Source organism: Podarcis vaucheri (assembly GCF_965113315.1).
Source record: "Podarcis vaucheri genome assembly, chromosome: 3".
NCBI lineage: Eukaryota > Metazoa > Chordata > Lepidosauria > Squamata > Lacertidae > Podarcis > Podarcis vaucheri.
The window spans coordinates 62,942,194-62,948,193 of NC_138761.1; the positions used below are offsets into that span (position 1 = coordinate 62,942,194).

A 6,000-nucleotide genomic window follows, 5' to 3' on the forward strand; every position below is an offset into this window, starting at 1 on the left:
ACATTTGCAGTGGTACCTCAAGTTACAAACGCCTCAGGTTACAAACGTTTCAGGTTACAAACTCTGCTAACCTGAAAGAGTTACCTCGAGTTGAGAACTTTGCTCCAGGATGAGAACAGAAATCATGTGCCAACAGCGCAGTGGCAGCAAGAGGCCCCATGAGCGAAAGCACGCCTCTAGTTAAGAACAGTTGCAGGTTAAGAACGGACCTCCAGAACAAATTAAGTTTGTAGCTAGAGGTACCACTGTATTTGTAATGCAGAGTTAGTCTGACAACAGGCCTAGTGCCTGAAGCCAGCTCCCCACAGAGCATGCCCTGGAGGATCCTGCCATCTTCTGTCCTGTGTACATGACTGAGGCAGTGTAGACGTCGTTGAGGCAGAAATGTGAACATGCTGGGACTGTGGGCTTGGGAGGGAACATCTTTGTTTAGACTCTGTCCTGCCATGTCATGCCCAAAATCTTAATGATGCAGTGCGTGTGTAAGGTGTTTAGGCATTGCTTCTGATGGTTGTAAGGTGCCTGTTACTCCTTCCATAAAGCAGCGTGCTCAAAATAAAAGCCTGTTAGACTTTCATCTTAGTTGATGGACTGCGATGGATTTCTGATGGGTTGATCTTCTGGGATGGATTTCGGATAGCCCTCGTGAACTTCCCAGTGAATAAGAGCAAGACAGGTCAAGGCTCTTTTTTCACTGTGGAAGAATAAGATGAGTAGGACTATTGACACAATTGCTCCCAATAGTCTTCTCCAACACTGGAGATTGCATTACTCTCTGGTATTCTGATGAGCTGAAGTTGATGCAGTGGGCTGGATGAAAAATAGAGGACAGCTGATAGAAATTTCATTCCAAACCCAACTGAACTCGTGTTAGGGCATATAATTGTGCCTACCACAGAATGTCAGTAGGTTTACTTGAATCCTGAAACAGTCATGAGTTTACTCTAATTCCCACTCTGTATCACCCCCCCTCCAAAGTTTAACATGGGAAATTGTGAGTTACATTTGAACAGTATTATATCGTGCAGTATAACATGACATGAAGTTGCATTGGGTTGTATCCAACAAAACCATACTCAAAGTAGATCTATTGTCGTGTCCATTCATTCATTTGTAATCACATTCATTCATTTCGGTGGATTGACACACATCTAGAATGCACACATCTGTCAATTTCAATTTCCCTTGGTTTCTTTTTTATTTTCATTATTGATTTCAGTTTGCCACATTTCCACAACAATTTGTTGTTTTTTAAGTCATCCTCGAAAAACTTCAGCATTTTAGTGTTCCTTTTTGCCAATATACACATTTTTTACAGGCAATTTTTACAATGCAATCTTTGTATGGTGTCCTTGCAAATGTATGCATTTTTATCTATAGTGCCCCTAATATATACACACCTTTGTACTAATTTTTTGGTTGGAGAATTGCATTGCAAAATTCAGAGAAGTGTGAATTCCAAAGGTAGCTGTGCTTCAGTTCACTTATTGTTTCAGGAAAAAAGGAATCAAATTGGTTCATATTAAAATGCAAACTGAACCAAATTCAAGCACACACACCCCATCCCTGGTAGACTTAGCTGGATTCAGCCCAAGAGCATTAAAATCTAATCACACACACTCCCCATTTACCATGTCTTAGTCAGCATGTTTCAGGGTCATATTAACAAAGAGAGAGAAAATGGTTATCTCTTAGGGACTGCTCTAAAAGACCCTGTGGCTATTTGAGAGCATGTTTTCTTTCCTTGTTTGATGATAACTGTGAGAAAGGTCCTTGGTATAGAAACATTGATGATCAGAGATAGAATAATCCAAGGAGAAATTCACACGGAGGAATTGGCTAAGAAGGGTTTTACACAAGGATTCGGGAGTTGGAGCAAGGCGTGGTTTTGCTTAAGATTGTAAACAACGGATCATGCATGTAGAAACTGACGCTGCATAACAGCCAAGCTGGGGGAAGGGAAAAGTGGAATGGGAACTTAGAGAGAGGAGAGAGACAGAATCACGCAGTGCTTTTCAGTACAGTGGGGGTCTCTACTCACATTACTATACAAGGCAGTTACCAGAAACATTAAGCATAAGAGGTTCTGATGAAATACTTAGCATTTCTGTAATCTGTATGTTTGTTGAGAGATTTCCAGGATTTGTCTGTATCCTGGGTTCCCAGATGGGAAATAATGGTGTGTGATTGATGATACTTTATTGCATGTCTAGGCTTTTGCTAAAATTTTCATCACTTGAGTCATGACAGAAGTGGAATTTGAAGTTTTATTGTACCATTTGTTGGGATACTTGTCTCCCTTTGTCTTTCCTAGGTAAACACACATTACATTTAGGAACCAAAAGTGTATAGAGTCAAATGGCCCTCCAGGGGGGTGGACAACAAAACCTCTGCCAGATTCATTTTTATCTACCCTTACTAGATATCGAGAAAAACAATTCTTAAGGAGAATGAACCATCCTGTAACTTACTCAGAAATTCTTGGCTACGCTTGCTGCTTTTCCTTCTTGAACAAACAGAATAATGTTTCCTAGCTGGCAGTTTTTATTTTTTTTATTTATTTTTTTTAAAAATCCCATTTTTTGGCACGCTGTAGAAAAAACATACAGCTGTATTTCCAAAACATAGCGATTGAGTAATTCTTTCTGTAAAATGTACTGTGGAAACTGATTCTGCTTTCTGTAGATCTGACTTTCATTGTGTGGGACAGGTGTGGTTTAAATAATCGTTTTCTTGTCCATCTTCATAACAATTATTTGCTCATATCATGTCTAGAGTTAGGCAGCGGTCTTAGGCTATGTACACACTCCTATTTACTCTGACTCAAGTGCACTCCCATGACTGGTTTGGGAAGCAGTACAGACAATCTCCAATTGGTGCGGGGGTTTTATTCCAGGTCATCATGTGCAAAAACAGAGTGTGCAAAATCCACTATGCCCTGTTTTGCCCCATCACAGCCCTGCTCTGCCCTGCCATGCTCCCATTCCTCCCTGATCTCACCCCGTTCCACCCCCTTTACCAGCCACTTCTGGGTCACCACCATGCACACATCTGCAGTTGCGCATAATTGGACGTGCATCAATCGGTCTTTGTATGTATAGACACAACATTAGCCACAATCCATATATATCCTGCATTTACTCTGTCGTTTCTTAGGAAATACTGCACTTCAATGTATCCCTCCCTGGCCCCCACCAGCTCCAATCCACACTGAGAAAAAGAATGACATAGCTTCATTTTAAGCTGGTAACATGTACACAGACCTTATATGGGATTTACTTCTGAATAGACAGGCTTGTAGTGTAGGGTTGTTTTTTCTAATTTAGTATTTATTTTTATTTTACAGAATTTGTAAACCCCTGAATTGAGAATATATATATATATATATATATATATATATATATATATATATAATCTGTAAGCAGTTTACATTAAATATACATTAAAATTATCAACAATCTTTCCAAGTGCATACAATGTACAGCTTACTCATCTGATAAGAATACAGTTCATAAAAATAGAGGCTCTGGCTAGGGATGCTTCCAGACGATTGTTTATTGTGGAATCAGTGCTCCCCAGGCATGAAATGTTTTTGCTGGGGTTTCGTTTTTGTTTTTGCAACATTCACGTGTTGTTGTTAGCCTCAAAATGCCAGCCTGTGTTTTGTTTTGTTTTGTTTTGTTTTGTTTTTCCTTTCTTGGGCAAATCTGGGGAATTTAATTCTTGTGAAGGGCCCATTGCAATATGTTAAAGGCCCGTTTGCAAATTAAGGCTCTGTCTAGAAGCATCCTATGTCCTGAATCTAGATGTATAAAAGTCAGGTTCAAATTCCCACTCATCTATGGAGTTCACTGCTTTCACAAGTTAATGTATGGCCATATTCACACCATACATGGAAAGCACTGTTTTGCCAATTTAGCATCTTCCAGTTAGTTAGGAGAACTGCATTCCCCTTGCAGTGCTACAGTTTCCAGAGCTCCATGGGAAGAGCGATTGGTTGCTAAACCACTTGGGAAAGCACTGAGCAGCTCTGTAAAATTTGATTTATCTCCATATAGTGTATATTTTGAAAATTGTGGTGTACACTGTTACTCTAGTGATGTTGGGGCTCTCAGGGCAGAAGAGTAGGAGATGGCTTCCTGTAGGCAACTGGTTGGCCACTGTCAAAACAAAATGCTTGGTAGGTCTTTGCGCTGATCCCTAAACAGCCTCGGCCCAGTATACCTAAAAGAGAGTCTCCACCCCCATCATTCAGCCCGGACACTGAGGTCCAGCTCTGAGGGCCTTCTGGTGGTTCCTTCACTGTGAGAAGTGAAGTTACAGGGAACCAGGCAGAAGGCCTTCTCGGTAGTGGCACCCACCCTGTGGAACGCCCTCCCACCAGATGTCCAGGAAATAAACAACTATCTGACTTTTAGAAGACATCTGAAGGCAGCTCTGTTTAGAGAAGTTTTTAATGTTTGTTGTTTTATCATGTTTCTAATATTCTGTGGGGAGCCGCCCATAGTGGCTGGGGAGGCCCAGCCAGATTGGTGGGGTATATGTAATAAGTTGTTATTGTTATTGTTGTTGTCCAGCAGGGTTGTCCTTATGTTCTCATGCACAGAGAAAGTAATGTAGGTAGCACAAAAGGAGTGCCAACTTGGTCGTCACTTTGTGCCACTTGAGAGAAGGGCCATGGCTCAGTGATCAATCACAAACTTTGCAGGCAAAGAAAGGCCCCAAGTTCAATCCTGTGCATCTCCTGGTAGATCTAGGAGGGAGTTCTGTATGATACCCTGGGAAGCTGCTGCCAGTCAAGGTTGACAATGCAGTCACACCTTGGGTTACAGATGCTTCAGGTTGCGTTTTTTCGGGTAACGGACCGCCGAAACCCAAAATGGAATGGGTTACTTCTGGGTTTCGGCGGTCGTGCATGTGCAGAAGTGCTAAATCATGCTTTGCGCATGTGCAGAAGCACAGAATCACAACCCGCACGTTTGCAGACACGCTGCTGCGGGTTGCGGACGCGTCCACTGTACTGGGCTAGATGAACAAATAACAAAATGGTTCTCCCATTGGGTCCCCCCTGCCCTGAGTTCATGTTTTCCTCTCTCTTTGCATTCCATACATTTTTGATTTTTTAAAAAACATATCATTTTCTGTCAGAGTAAGAAGACTTGAGAGAGCAAAGAATTTCCAAAAGATGTACAGCTGGTGGTTGAAGTTTTGGAGTGAGAAATGTAATATTGGCCAGGCCCTGTAGTGACTGTCAGAGCTAATGCCTCTGAATCTTGGAGGGACCGAAAGCAAACACCAGCCTGTTGCCATTAAATTCCAGCTGTGATCCCAGGGAGTATGCAGAGGGTTAAAAGGCTTTAAGAAAAAGAGCAGGTTCTTTGTTACCTTTGACACACAAACATCCCAGGCAAGCTACCGTTTTGTTTATCCCACTGCAAACCTTAGGACAAGCTGCTTACCTTCCATGACATGACCTTTCCGCCGAATATATCCTTTCAAACATTTGAATTCAGCGAAGTAGAATTAAAATCATTGACCTTTCATTCTTCCCTAATCCACTCCCTTCTACAGACTTTACTTTTAATAACAAAACAAAAACAAAACCCACATATCTCTCTCTCTCTCTCTCTCTCTCTCTCTCTCTCTCTCTCTAATGCCCTGCTGTCAGTAGTGCAGAAAGCAACCCCATGTTTGTGAGAGACGCCAGCCAAATCAGCACCGGAGAACTTATTGCAAGCATTCGGACTTAATCTGTGAATTATATCAGGACTTTCTATTGCCTGTATTTCTGCTTGTTGAGCTTGTTTGAGGGTGGTTTTGTTTTCTAAGCCTTTTGTAACCAGCATGCGGGGAGGGCGGGGGAGAAGAAACAGCTACACAGGAATGTCTTTCTCCATGGGGAGGGGGGGAGTCTAATACATAAACACACACAACAGAATAGTTCCTGTTCTGGTCACTGAACTAAAAAGGGATCCGTTTCTTAGAAGTATCAAATAACTC

At 41.8% G+C, this 6,000-nt stretch overlaps 1 long non-coding RNA gene across 7 annotated transcripts in view; it reads right to left on the bottom strand.

Moving 5' to 3' along the window:
* LOC309528510 overlaps positions 1 to 5,618 on the bottom strand; it is a 117,887-nt gene extending 112,269 nt beyond the window's left edge. For all 7 annotated transcript variants that reach the window (XR_014217767.1, XR_014217768.1, XR_014217769.1 and 4 more), the window contains exon 1: positions 5,460 to 5,618. This is a non-coding gene — a long non-coding RNA (uncharacterized lncRNA). The remainder of the gene's footprint in view (positions 1 to 5,459) is intronic.
* Positions 5,619 to 6,000: the final 382 nt, after the last annotated feature.